The sequence below is a fragment of the Gouania willdenowi genome, chromosome 7 (genome assembly GCF_900634775.1).
Source record: "Gouania willdenowi chromosome 7, fGouWil2.1, whole genome shotgun sequence".
Taxonomy (NCBI): Eukaryota; Metazoa; Chordata; class Actinopteri; order Blenniiformes; family Gobiesocidae; genus Gouania; species Gouania willdenowi.
Window position 1 is genome coordinate 38584604 of NC_041050.1, and position 14572 is coordinate 38599175.

A 14572-nucleotide genomic window follows, 5' to 3' on the forward strand; every position below is an offset into this window, starting at 1 on the left:
GAATTTTGATTTTTGTATTTTTTTGTGCCTTAGTGCATGCTAAACTCATTTAAGTGTGTGCATTATGTTTGCAGTATTTTTTAGGGTCTAATGACAGTCTTAACTCAATTTTAATTTTTTTTTAATTTTTGAAAAATATGCCTTACCAAAGCTTTACCTTCGATTTTGGTTGATTTTTGTCATGTTTTGTGCCTTAGTGCATTCTCCGCAGATTCTAAGTATGTACATTATACTTGCAGTAGTTTTTAGGGTCTATTGATGTTCTTAACTCAATTTTTTATTTTTATTTTCGAAATTTTGATAAAAACATGCCTTGCAAAAGCCTTACTTTCAATTTTGGACGATTTTTTGATTTTCGTCATTTTTTGTGCCTTAGTGCATTCTAAGTTGATTCTAAGTATGTGCATTATATTTGTAGTAGTATTTGGGGTCTGCTGATGTTCCTAATTCAATTTTTTTTTCTTTTTTTTGAAAATTTTGAAAAAATATAGGTGAATGTTTCATTTTTGTTATCTTTTTTGCCTTAGTGTATTCTAAGCCCATTTTAAGTATGTGCATTATATTTGCAATAGTTTTTAGGGTCTATTGATGTTCTTAACTCAATTTTTTTTTTTTTTTTTAATTTTTGAAAAAATATGCCTTACTAATGCCTTACCTTCGATTTTGGTTAATTTTTTATTTTTGTCATGTTTTGTGCCTTATGTGCATGCTAACCCCAATTTAAGTATGTACATTATACTTGCAGTAGTTTTTAGGGTCTATTGATGTTCTTAACTCAATTTTTTTTTATTTATTTTTTTTTAATTTTTGAAAAAATATGCCTTACTAAAGCCTTACTTTCGATTTTGGGTGAATTTTTGATTATTGTCATTTTTTGTGCCTTAGTGCATGCCAAGCCGATTCTAAGTATGTGCATTATGTTTGCAATGGTTTTGAGGGTCTATTGACAGTCTTAACTCAATTTTTATTTTTTTTTAATTTTTGAAAAAACATGCCTTACTAAAGCCTTATTTTCGATTTTGGGCGATTTTTTTGATTTTCGTCATTTTTTGTGCCTTAGTGCATGCCAAGCCGATTCTAAGTATGTGTCATGTTTTGTGCCTTATGTGTATGCTAAGCCCATTTTAAGTATGCACATTATACTTGCAGTAGTTTTTAGGATATATTGATGTTCTTAACTCAATTTTTTTTTTTTTTTTCGCAATTTTTGAAAAAATGCCTTACAAACGCCTTACTTTTGATTTTGGGCGATTTTTTGATTTTCGTCATTTTTTGTGCCTTCGTAACTTCTAAGTCGATTCTAAGTATGTGCATTATATTTGTAGCAGTTTTTAGGGTCTATTGATGTTCTTAACTCAATTTTTTTTTATTTATTTTTTTTTAATTTTTGAAAAAATATGCCTTACTAAAGCCTTACTTTGGATTTTGGGTGAATTTTTGATTTTTGTATTTTTTGTGCCTTAGTGCATGCTAAGCTCATTTTAAGTGTGTGCATTATGTTTGCAGTATTTGTTAGGGTCTAATGACAGTCTTAACTCAATTTTAGTTTTTTCTTAATTTTTGAAAAATATGCCTTACTAATGCCTTACCTTCGATTTTGGTTAAATTTTTATTTTTGTCATGTTTTGTGCCTTATGTGCATGCTATGCCCAATTTAAGTATGTACATTATACTTGCAGTAGTTTTTAGGGTATATTGATGTTCTTAACTCAATTTTCTTTTTTTTTTTTAATTTTTGAAAAATATGCCTTACTAAAGCCTTACTTTCGATTTTGGGTGAATTTTTGATTTTCGTCATTTTTTGTGCCTTAGTGCATGCCAAGCTGATTCTAAGTATGTGCATTATGTTTGCAGTAGTTTTTAGGGTATATTGATGTTCTTAACTCAATTTTTTTTTTTTTGGAAATTTTTTTAATTTTTGAAAAAATATGCCTTACTAAAGCCTTACTTTCGATTTTGGGTGAATTTTTGATTTTTGTATTTTTTTGTGCCTTAGTGCATGCTAAGCCCAGTCTAAGTATGTGCATTATATTTGTTGCAGTTTTTAGGGGCTATTGATGTTCTTAACTCAATTTTTTTTTTTTTTTCGAAATTTTTGAAAAAATATGCCTTACAAAAGCGTTACTTTCGATTTTGGGCGATTTTTTGATTTTCGTCATTTTATGTGCCTTAGTGCATGCCAAGCCGATTCTAAGTATGTGCATTATGTTTGCAAAAGTTTTGAGGTTCTATTGAGAGTCTTAACTCAATTTTTATTTTTTTTTAATTTTTGAAAAATATGCCTTACTAATGTCTTACCTTCGATTTTTGTTGATTTTTTATTTTTGTCATGTTTTGTGCCTTAGTGCATGCTAAGCCCATTTTAAGTATGTACATTATACTTGCAGTTGTTTTTAGGGTCTGTTGATGTTCTTAACTCAATTTTTTTTTTTTTGGAAATTTTTGTAATTTTTGAAAAAATATGCCTTACTAAAGCCTTACTTTCGATTTTGGGTGATTTTTGATTTTTGTATTTTTTTGTGCCTTAGTGCATGCCAAGCCCAGTCTAAGTATGTGCATTATATTTGCAATAGTTTTTAAGGTCTATTGATGTTCTTAACTCAATTTTTTTTTTTTTTTTTTTTTTTTTTTTTTTTTAATTTTTGAAAAAATGTGCCTTACTAAAGCCTTACTTTCGATTTTGGGTGAATTTTTGATTTTTGTATTTTTTTGTGCCTTAGTGCATGCTAAACTCATTTTAAGTGTGTGCATTATGTTTGCAGTATTTTTTAGGGTCTAATGACAGTCTTAACTCAATTTTAATTTTTTTTTAATTTTTGAAAAATATGCCTTACCAAAGCTTTACCTTCGATTTTGGTTGATTTTTGTCATGTTTTGTGCCTTAGTGCATTCTCCGCAGATTCTAAGTATGTACATTATACTTGCAGTAGTTTTTAGGGTCTATTGATGTTCTTAACTCAATTTTTTATTTTTATTTTCGAAATTTTGAAAAAACATGCCTTGCAAAAGCCTTACTTTCAATTTTGGACGATTTTTTGATTTTCGTCATTTTTTGTGCCTTAGTGCATTCTAAGTTGATTCTAAGTATGTGCATTATATTTGTAGTAGTATTTGGGGTCTGCTGATGTTCCTAATTCAATTTTTTTTTCTTTTTTTTGAAAATTTTGAAAAAATATAGGTGAATGTTTCATTTTTGTTATCTTTTTTGCCTTAGTGTATTCTAAGCCCATTTTAAGTATGTGCATTATATTTGCAATAGTTTTTAGGGTCTATTGATGTTCTTAACTCAATTTTTTTTTTTTTTTTTTATTTTTGAAAAAATATGCCTTACTAATGCCTTACCTTCGATTTTGGTTAATTTTTATTTTTGTCATGTTTTGTGCCTTATGTGCATGCTAACCCCAATTTAAGTATGTACATTATACTTGCAGTAGTTTTTAGGGTCTATTGATGTTCTTAACTCAATTTTTTTTTTTTTTTTTTTAATTTTTGAAAAATATGCCTTACTAAAGCCTTACTTTCGATTTTGGGTGAATTTTTGATTATTGTCATTTTTTGTGCCTTAGTGCATGCCAAGCCGATTCTAAGTATGTGCATTATGTTTGCAATGGTTTTGAGGGTCTATTGACAGTCTTAACTCAATTTTTATTTTTTTTAATTTTTGAAAAAACATGCCTTACTAAAGCCTTATTTTCGATTTTGGGCGATTTTTTTGATTTTCGTCATTTTTTGTGCCTTAGTGCATGCCAAGCCGATTCTAAGTATGTGTCATGTTTTGTGCCTTATGTGTATGCTAAGCCCATTTTAAGTATGCACATTATACTTGCAGTAGTTTTTAGGATATATTGATGTTCTTAACTCAATTTTTTTTTTTTTTTTCGCAATTTTTGAAAAAATGCCTTACAAACGCCTTACTTTTGATTTTGGGCGATTTTTTGATTTTCGTCATTTTTTGTGCCTTCGTAACTTCTAAGTCGATTCTAAGTATGTGCATTATATTTGTAGCAGTTTTTAGGGTCTATTGATGTTCTTAACTCAATTTTTTTTATTTATTTTTTTTAATTTTTGAAAAAATATGCCTTACTAAAGCCTTACTTTGGATTTTGGGTGAATTTTTGATTTTTGTATTTTTGTGCCTTAGTGCATGCTAAGCTCATTTTAAGTGTGTGCATTATGTTTGCAGTATTTGTTAGGGTCTAATGACAGTCTTAACTCAATTTTAGTTTTTTCTTAATTTTTGAAAATATGCCTTACTAATGCCTTACCTTCGATTTTGGTTAAATTTTTATTTTTGTCATGTTTTGTGCCTTATGTGCATGCTATGCCCAATTTAAGTATGTACATTATACTTGCAGTAGTTTTTAGGGTATATTGATGTTCTTAACTCAATTTTCTTTTTTTTTTTTAATTTTTGAAAAATATGCCTTACTAAAGCCTTACTTTCGATTTTGGGTGAATTTTTGATTTTCGTCATTTTTTGTGCCTTAGTGCATGCCAAGCTGATTCTAAGTATGTGCATTATGTTTGCAGTAGTTTTTAGGGTATATTGATGTTCTTAACTCAATTTTTTTTTTTTGGAAATTTTTTTAATTTTTGAAAAAATATGCCTTACTAAAGCCTTACTTTCGATTTTGGGTGAATTTTTGATTTTTGTATTTTTTGTGCCTTAGTGCATGCTAAGCCCAGTCTAAGTATGTGCATTATATTTGTTGCAGTTTTAGGGGCTATTGATGTTCTTAACTCAATTTTTTTTTTTTTTTCGAAATTTTTGAAAAAATATGCCTTACAAAAGCGTTACTTTCGATTTTGGGCGATTTTTTGATTTTCGTCATTTTATGTGCCTTAGTGCATGCCAAGCCGATTCTAAGTATGTGCATTATGTTTGCAAAAGTTTTGAGGTTCTATTGAGAGTCTTAACTCAATTTTTATTTTTTTTTAATTTTTGAAAAATATGCCTTACTAAAGCCTTACTTTCGATTTTGGGTGAATTTTTGATTTTTGCAATTTTTTGTGCCTCAGTGCATGCTAAGCCCATTTTAAGTATGTACATTATACTTGCAGTTGTTTTTAGGGTCTATTGATGTTCCTAACTCAATTCTTTTTTCTTTTTTTTTGAAATTTTTGGAAAAATATGCTTTACTAAAGCCTTACCTCCAATTTTGGGTGATTTTTGATCTTCGTTTTTGTTTTGTGCCTTTGTGCATTTTAAGCCCAGTCTAAGTATGTGCATTATTATTTCAGTAGTATTTGGGGTCTACTGATGTTCCTAACTCAATTCTTTTTTCTTTTTTTGAAATTTTTGAAAAATATAGGTGAATGTTTGATTTTTGTAATCTTTTTTGCCTTAGTGTATTCTAAGCCATTTTAAGTATGTGCATTATATTTGCAATGGTTTTTAAGGTCTACTGATGTTCTTAACTCAATTTTTATTTATTTTTTCGAAAGTTTTGAAAAAATATGCCTTACAAAAGCCTTACTTTCGATTTTGAGCGATTTTTTGATTTTCGTCATTTTATGTGCCTTAGTGCATGCCAAGCTCATTTAAGTGTGTGCATTATGTTTGCAGTATTTTTTAGGGTCTAATGACAGTCTTAACTCAATTTTTATTTTTTTTTAATTTTTGAAAAATATGCCTTACTAATGTCTTACCTTCGATTTTTGTTGATTTTTTAATTTTGTCATGTTTTGTGCCTTATGTGTATGCTAAGCCATTTTAAGTATGCACATTATACTTGCAGTAGTTTTTAGGATATATTGATGTTCTTAACTCAATTTTTTTTTTTTTTTTTCGCAATTTTTGAAAAAATGCCTTACAAACGCCTTACTTTTTATTTTGGGTGATTTTTTGATTTTCGTAATTTTTTGTGCCTTCGTAAATTCTAAGTCGATTCTAAGTATGTGCATTATATTTGTAGCAGTTTTTAGGGTCTATTGATGTTCTTAACTCAACTTTTTTTTTTTTTTTTAATTTTTGAAAAAAATATGACTTACTAAAGCCTTACTTTGGATTTTGGGTGAATTTTTGCAATTTTTTGTGCCTCAGTGCATGCTAAGCCCATTTTAAGTATGTACATTATACTTGCAGTAGTTTTTAGGGTATATTGATGTTCTTAACTCAATTTTTTTTTTTTTGGAAATTTTTTTAATTTTTGAAAAAATATGCCTTACTAAAGCCTTACTTTCGATTTTGGGTGAATTTTTGATTTTTGTATTTTTTGTTGCCTTAGTGCATGCTAAGCCCAGTCTAAGTATGTGCATTATATTTGTTGCAGTTTTTAGGGGCTATTGATGTTCTTAACTCAATTTTTTTTTTTTTTTCGAAATTTTTGAAAAAATATGCCTTACAAAAGCGTTACTTTCGATTTTGGGCGATTTTTTGATTTTCGTCATTTTTTGTGCCTTAGTGCATGCAAGCCGATTCTAAGTATGTGCATTATGTTTGCAAAAGTTTTGAGGTTCTATTGAGAGTCTTAACTCAATTTTTATTTTTTTTTAATTTTTGAAAAATATGCCTTACTAATGTCTTACCTTCGATTTTGTTGATTTTTATTTTTGTCATGTTTTGTGCCTTAGTGCATGCTAAGCCCATTTTAAGTATGTACATTATACTTGCAGTTGTTTTTAGGGTCTGTTGATGTTCTTAACTCAATTTTTTTTTTTTTGGAAATTTTTGTAATTTTTGAAAAAATATGCCTTACTAAAGCCTTACTTTCGATTTTGGGTGAATTTTTGATTTTCGTCATTTTTTGTGCCTTAGTGCATGCCAAGCCCAGTCTAAGTATGTGCATTATATTTGCAATAGTTTTTAAGTTCTATTGATGTTCTTAACTCAATTTTTTTTTTTTTTTTTTTTTTTTTTTTAATTTTTAAAAAATATGCCTTACTAAAGCCTTACTTTCGATTTTGGTTGATTTTTGTCATGTTTGTGCCTTAGTGCATTCTCCGCCGATTCTAAGTATGTACATTATACTTGCAGTAGTTTTTAGGGTCTATTGATGTTCTTAACTCAATTTTTTTTTTTTTTTTTGAAATTTTGAAAAAAATATGCCTTACAAAAGCCTTACTTTCGATTTTGGGTGATTTTTTGATTTTCGTCATTTTATGTGCCTTAGTGCATGCCAAGCTCATTTTAAGTGTGTGCATTATGTTTGCAGTATTTTTTAGGTCTAATGACAGTCTTAACTCAATTTTTATTTTTTTTTAATTTTTGAAAAATATGCCTTACTAATGCCTTACCTTCGATTTTGGTTGATTTTTTATTTTGACATGTTTTGTGCCTTATGTGCATTCTAACCCCAATTTTAAGTATGTACATTATACTTGCAGTAGTTTTTTTTTTAGGGTCTATTGATGTTCTTAACTCAATTTTTTTTTTTTTTTTTAATTTTGAAAATATGCCTTACTAAAGCCTTACTTTCGATTTTGGGTGATTTTTGATTATTGTCATTTTTTGTGGCCTTAGTGGCATGCTAAGCCCAGTCTAAGTATGGCATTATATTTGTTGCAGTTTTTAGGGGCTATTGATGTTCTTAACTCAATTTTTTTTTTTTTTTTTCGAAATTTTTGAAAAAATATGCCTTACAAAAGCGTTACTTCGATTTTGGGCGATTTTTTGATTTTCGTCATTTTATGTGCCTTAGTGCATGCCAAGCCGATTCTAAGTATGTGCATTATGCTTGCAATAGTTTTTTAGGGTCTAATGACAGTTTTAACTCGATTTTTATTTATTTTTAATTTTTGAAAAATATGCCTTACTAATGCCTTACCTTCGATTTTGGTTGATTTTTTATTTTGACATGTTTGTGCCTTATGTGCATGCTAAGCCCATTTTAAGTATGTACATTATACTTGCAGTAGTGTTTTTAGGGTATATTGATGTTCTTTACTCAATTTTTTTTTTTTGGGAATTTTTTTAATTTTTGAAAAAATATGCCTTACTAAAGCCTTACTTTCGATTTTGTGTTTTTTGATTTTTTTGTATTTTTTTGTGCCTTAGTGCATGCTAAGCCCAGTCTAAGTATGTGCATTTATTTGTTGCAGTTTTTAGGGGCTATTGATGTTTTTTTATTTTTTATTTCGAAATTTTGGAAAAAACATGCCTTACAAAAGCCTTACTTTCAATTTTGGACGATTTTTTTGATTTTCGTCATTTTTTGTGCCTTAGTGCTGCCTTCTACGTCGATTCTAAGTATGTACATTATACTTGCAGTAGTTTTTAGGGTCTATTGATGTTCTGAACTCAATTTTTTTTTTTTTTTTTCGAAATTTTTGAAAAAATATGCCTTACAAAAGCCTTACTTTCGATTTGGGCGATTTTTTGATTTTCGTCATTTTATGTGCCTTATTGCATGCCAAGCCGATTTTAAGTGTGTGTATGTTGTTTATGGTTTTGAGGGTCTATTGACAGTCTTAACTCAGTTTTTTTTTTTTTTTTTTTTGAAAAATATGCCTTACTAATGCCTTACTTTCGATTTTGGGTGAATTTTTGATTTTTGTAATCTTTTGCCTTAGTGTATTCTAAACCCATTTTAAATATGTGCATTATATTTGCAGGAGTTTTTAGGGTCTATTGATGTTCTTAATTCATTTTTTTTTTTTTTTTAATTTTTTAAAAATATGCCTTACTAAAGCCTTACCTTCGATTTCGGGCGATTTTTGATTTTCGTCATTTTGTGCCTTAGTGCATTCTAAGCCCATTTTAAGTATGTGCATTATATTTGCAGTATTTTCTAGGGTCTATTGACAGTCTTAACTCAATTTTTTTTTTTTTGAATGTTTGAAAAATATGCCTTACTAATGTCTTACCTTCGATTTTTGTTGATTTTTTAATTTTGTCATGTTTTGTGCCTTATGTGTATGCTAAGCCCATTTTAAGTATGCACATTATACTTGCAGTAGTTTTTAGGATATATTGATGTTCTTAACTCAATTTTTTTTTTTTTTTTCGCAATTTTTGAAAAAATGCCTTACAAACGCCTTACTTTTGATTTTGGGTGATTTTTGATTTCGTAATTTTTTGTGCCTTAGTGCATGCTAAGCCCAGTCTAAGTATGTGCATTATATTTGTTGCAGTTTTTAGGGGCTATTGATGTTCTTAACTCAATTTTTTTTTTTTTTCGAAATTTTTGAAAAAATATGCCTTACAAAAGCGTTACTTTCGATTTTGGGCGATTTTTTGATTTTCGTCATTTTATGTGCCTTAGTGCATGCCAAGCCGATTCTAAGTATGTGCATTATGTTTGCAAAAGTTTTGAGGTTCTATTGAGAGTCTTAACTCAATTTTTATTTTTTTTTAATTTTTGAAAAATATGCCTTACTAATGTCTTACCTTCGATTTTTGTTGATTTTTTATTTTTGTCATGTTTTGTGCCTTAGTGCATGCTAAGCCCATTTTAAGTATGTACATTATACTTGCAGTTGTTTTTAGGGTCTGTTGATGTTCTTAACTCAATTTTTTTTTTTTTGGAAATTTTTGTAATTTTTGAAAAAATATGCCTTACTAAAGCCTTACTTTCGATTTTGGGTGAATTTTTGATTTTTGTATTTTTTTGTGCCTCAGTGCATGCTAAGCCCATTTTAAGTATGTACATTATACTTGAAGTAGTTTTTAGGGTATATTTATGTTCTTAACTCAATTTTTTTTTTTTTGGAAATTTTTTTAATTTTTGAAAAAATATGCCTTACTAAAGCCTTACTTTCGATTTTGGATGAATTTTTGATTTTTGTATTTTTTGTGCCTTAGTGCATGCCAAGCCCAGTCTAAGTATGTGCATTATATTTTCAGTAGTATTTGGGGTCTACTGATGTTCCGAACTCAATTCTTTTTTTTTTTTTTTTGAAATTTTTGAAAAAATATAGGTGAATGTTTGATTTTTGTAATCTTTTTTGCCTTAGTGTATTCTAAGCCCATTTTAAGTATGTGCATTATATTTGCAATAGTTTTTAAGGTCTATTGATGTTCTTAACTCAATTTTTTTTTTTTTTTTAATTTTGAAAAAATATGCCTTACTAAAGCCTTACTTTCGATTTTGGGTGAATTTTTTATTTTTGTATTTTTTTTGTGCCTTAGTGCATGCTAAACTCATTTTAAGTGTGTGCATTATGTCTGCAGTATTTTTTAGGGTCTAATGACAGTCTAAACTCAATTTTTATTTTTTTTTAATTTTTGAAAAATATGCCTTACTAATGTCTTACCTTCGATTTTGGTTGATTTTTTATTTTTGACATGTTTTGTGCCTTATGTGCATGCTAAGCCCATTTTAAGTATGTACATTATACTTGCAGTAGTTTTTAGGGTATATTGATGTTCTTAACTCAATTTTTTTTTTTTGGGAATTTTTTTAATTTTTGAAAAAATATGCCTTACTAAAGCCTTACTTTCGATTTTGGGTGAATTTTTGATTTTTGTATTTTTTTGTGCCTTAGTGCATGCTAAGCCCAGTCTAAGTATGTGCATTATTTGTTGCAGTTTTTAGGGGCTATTGATGTTCTTAACTCAATTTTTTTTTTTTTTCGAAATTTTTGAAAAAATATGCCTTACAAAAGCGTTACTTTCGATTTTGGGTGAATTTTTTATTTTTGTATTTTTTTGTGCCTTAGTGCATGCTAAACTCATTTTAAGTGTGTGCATTATGTCTGCAGTATTTTTTAGGGTCTAATGACAGTCTAAACTCAATTTTTATTTTTTTTTCATTTTTGAAAAAATATGCCTTACTAAAGCCTTACTTTCAATTTTGGGTGAATTTTTGATTTTTGTATTTTTTTGTGCCTTAGTGCATGCTAAGCCCAGTCTAAGTATATGCATTATATTTTCAGTAGTATTTGGGGTCTGTCTATGTTCCGAACTCAATTCTTTTTTTTTTTTTGAAATTTTGAAAAAATATAGGTGAATGTTTGATTTTTGTAATCTTTTTGCCTTAGTGTATTCTAAGCCCATTTTAAGTATGTGCATTATATTTGCAATAGTTTTTAAGTTCTATTGATGTGATGTTCTTAACTCAATTTTTTTTTTTTTTTTTTTAAAATATGCCTTACTAAAGCCTTACTTTTGATTTTGGGTGAATTTTTTATTTTTGTATTTTTTGTGCCTTAGTGCATGCTAAACTCATTTTAAGTGTGTGCATTATGTCTGCAGTATTTTTTAGGGTCTAATGACAGTCTAAACTCAATTTTTATTATTTTTTATTTTTTGAAAAATCTGCCTTACCAAAGCTTTACCTTCGATTTTGGTTCATTTTTGTCATGTTTTGTGCCTTAGTGCATTCTCCGCTGATTCTAAGTATGTACATTATACTTGCAGTAGTTTTTAGGGTCTATTGATGTTCTTAACTCAATTTTTTTTTTTTTTTTGAAATTTTTGAAAAAATATGCCTTACTAATGCCTTACTTTCGATTTTGGGTGATTTTTTGATTTTCGTCATTTTATGTGCCTTAGTGCATGCCAAGCCGATTCTAAGTGTGTGCATTATGCTTGCAATAGTTTTTTAGGGTCTAATGACAGTTTTAACTCGATTTTTATTTATTTTTTAATTTTTGAAAAATATGCCTTACTAATGCCTTACCTTCGATTTTGGTTGATTTTTTATTTTTGACATGTTTTGTGCCTTATGTGCATGCTCAGTCGATTCTAAGTATGTACATTATACTTGCAGTAGTTTTTAGGGTATATTGATGTTCTTAACTCAATTTTTTTTTTTTGGGAATTTTTTTAATTTTGAAAAATATGCCTTACTAAAGCCTTACTTTCGATTTGGGTGAATTTTTGATTTTTGTATTTTTTTGTGTGTGTGCTAAGCCCAGTCTAGTATGTGCATTATATTTGTTGCAGTTTTTAGGGGCTATTGATGTTCTTAACTCAATTTTTTTTTTTTTTTCGAAATTTTTTGAAAAAATATGCCTTACAAAAGCGTTACTTTCGATTTTGGGCGATTTTTTGATTTTCGTCATTTTATGTGCCTTAGTGCATGCCAAGCCGATTCTAAGTATGTGCATTATGCTTGCAATAGTTTTTTAGGGTCTAATGACAGTTTTAACTCGATTTTTATTTATTTTTTAATTTTTGAAAAATATGCCTTACTAATGCCTTACCTTCGATTTTGGTTGATTTTTTATTTTTGACATGTTTTGTGCCTTATGTGCATGCTAAGCCCATTTTAAGTATGTACATTATACTTGCAGTAGTTTTTAGGGTATATTGATGTTCTTAACTCAATTTTTTATTTTTATTTTAGAAATTTTAGAAAAAACATGCCTTACAAAAGCCTTACTTTCAATTTTGGACGATTTTTTGATTTTCGTCATTTTTTGTGCCTTAGTGCATTCTAAGTCGATTCTAAGTATGTACATTATACTTGCAGTAGTTTTTAGGGTCTATTGATGTTCTTAATTCATTTTTTTTTTTTTTTTTAATTTTTGAAAAATATGCCTTACTAAAGCCTTACCTTCGATTTCGGGCGATTTTTTGATTTTCGTTATTTTTTGTGTCTTAGTGCATTCTAAGTTGATTCTAAGTATGTGCATTATATTTGTAGTAGTATTTGGGGTCTGCTGATGTTCCTAATTCAATTTTTTTTTCTTTTTTTTTGAAAATTTTGAAAAAATATAGGTTGTTTGATTTTTGTAGTCTTTTTTGCCTTAGTGTATTCTAAGCCCATTTTAAGTATGTGCATTATATTTGCAATAGTTTTTTGGGTCTATTGATGTTCTTAACTCAATTTTTTTTTTTTTTTTTTTTTTTTTTAATTTTTGAAAAAATATGCCTTTCTAATGCCTTACCTTCGTTTTTGGTTAATTTTTTTATTTTTGTCAGGTTTTGTGCCTTAGTGCATGCTAAGCCCATTTTAAGTATGTGCATTATACGTGCAGTAGTTTTTAGGGTCTATTGATGTTCTTAATTCAATTTTTTTTTTTTTTTTCGAAATTTTTGGAAAAATATGCTTTACTAAAGCCTTACCTCCAATTTTGGGTGATTTTTGATCTTCGTTTTTGTTTTGTGCCTTTGTGCATTTTAAGCCTAGTCTAAGTATGTGCATTATATTTTTCAAAAAGTTTTTTGAAAAAGATGCTTTCCCTCTTATATTGGGTGATTTTTTTAAATATTTGTCCTTTTTTGTGCTTTACTGCATTCTAGGCCCTCTTTAAGTATGTGCATTTAATTTGCAGTAGTTTTTGGGTCTAATGATGGTCTTAACTCAATTTTTTTTAAAGTTTTGAAAAATATGCCTTACTAAAACCTTATTTCAAGTTATTTCAATTATTCTGTTTTTTTGAGATAAGGCTATCATAAAACTCTAAAAACGTATTCAAATATGATGACACGTAAACTGGGGTGAAAATCATGAAAAATTAGAGAAACACCCAAAATCGGAGATAAAGTTATAGTAAGGCATAAAAATCTCAGCATTTCTTTTTTCACGAGTAAGCTATTTTTGTGTGTGTGTGTGTGTGTGTGTGTGAGTAAAAACAATGAAGTCAAAGTTAGCTCGTAATTTTATTGCTGGTTCGGATCACAGCGATGACCTCACAGGAGGTCAAAGGTCACAGTGATGTCGTTTGATCACAAACAGAGTTTTGGCAGCAAACAAGCTCCTCCCCCAACCCCATGTCACTGAATGAGGATGTCAAAATAAAACTCTAGAAACAGCACCAACCCGCCAAAATAAAAGCAATCTATTGCTCGTTCACATCTGCAGTCAAACACATGCTGGGTTTTTTTGCATAGAAAGGTTTTCAAAAAATAACTTTTATTTTGAAGGTGTAAGTATGTGTATGTTTTCTGCTAAACTTGAACCATCAGCCAGAAAAGATCCTTATCGTATGTATCGTACATCCTTATCGGTGTATCGTACTACACCGTACGATACATTTATAACACAAATATTTGTATCAGCAAAATAAAAGTCTCCACAAAATACAGCTGATTCCTTCTACAAAATAAAAGCCTGATGGTTTCTGAAAGTGCTTTGTTTTATTCTCAAAATCGGCCTGGAAACAGAGCTGTAGACACACCCCCTGCCGACAGGTGACTGGTGGGATTTTAGGGGCGGGGTTTCAGCTACCGAGGTTTAAGACAACAGCGACGACGTAAGGCAACGAGTGTTACCGTGGAAACGCTTTCATCGCACGGAAATATTCGCACAACATTCCCCACAAAACGTCCCATGAGAAGAGGTTTAATGATTTAAAGTTAGATTCAATCTGAAAAAACAGAAAATCTGATGTTAAAATCTCACAAAGATCAACGTTTATAAAGTCATTTTAATAAAGATTAAAAACAACCAACAGCATTTTAAAGGTTTATGTCTAAAAGTAAAATATATATTCAGTTAGAAAAGTTAAACATGATAAAAGCTTAAAGACAAAAAACTGACAAAAATTTAAAAATAAAACACTAAAATAAAAGTTTGAAGAAAATGACACTTAGTTTCTAAAAATAACTATTGTTAAATTCATTTCTAAATGAATTTTTTGTGAATAATCACATTCTTTTCTTATAGTTTTGACTGCGAATTAATGAAGGTTTTTTATTTCGGATAAACGGAAAGAAACGTTTGTTTGGCACTTTGAGATCAGA

General features: G+C 28.9%; 1 protein-coding gene across 1 annotated transcript in view; it reads right to left on the reverse strand.

Annotated features, from left to right (window-relative positions):
* Positions 1-13461: 13461 nt before the first annotated feature.
* slc6a8 (solute carrier family 6 member 8) overlaps positions 13462-14572 on the reverse strand; it is a 23173-nt gene continuing 22062 nt past the window's right edge. Inside the window, 1 exon segment of the mRNA XM_028452177.1 lies at positions 13462-14572. This exon segment is cut by the window's right edge and continues 965 nt beyond it. The gene's annotated coding sequence lies outside the window, so the exon portion shown is untranslated.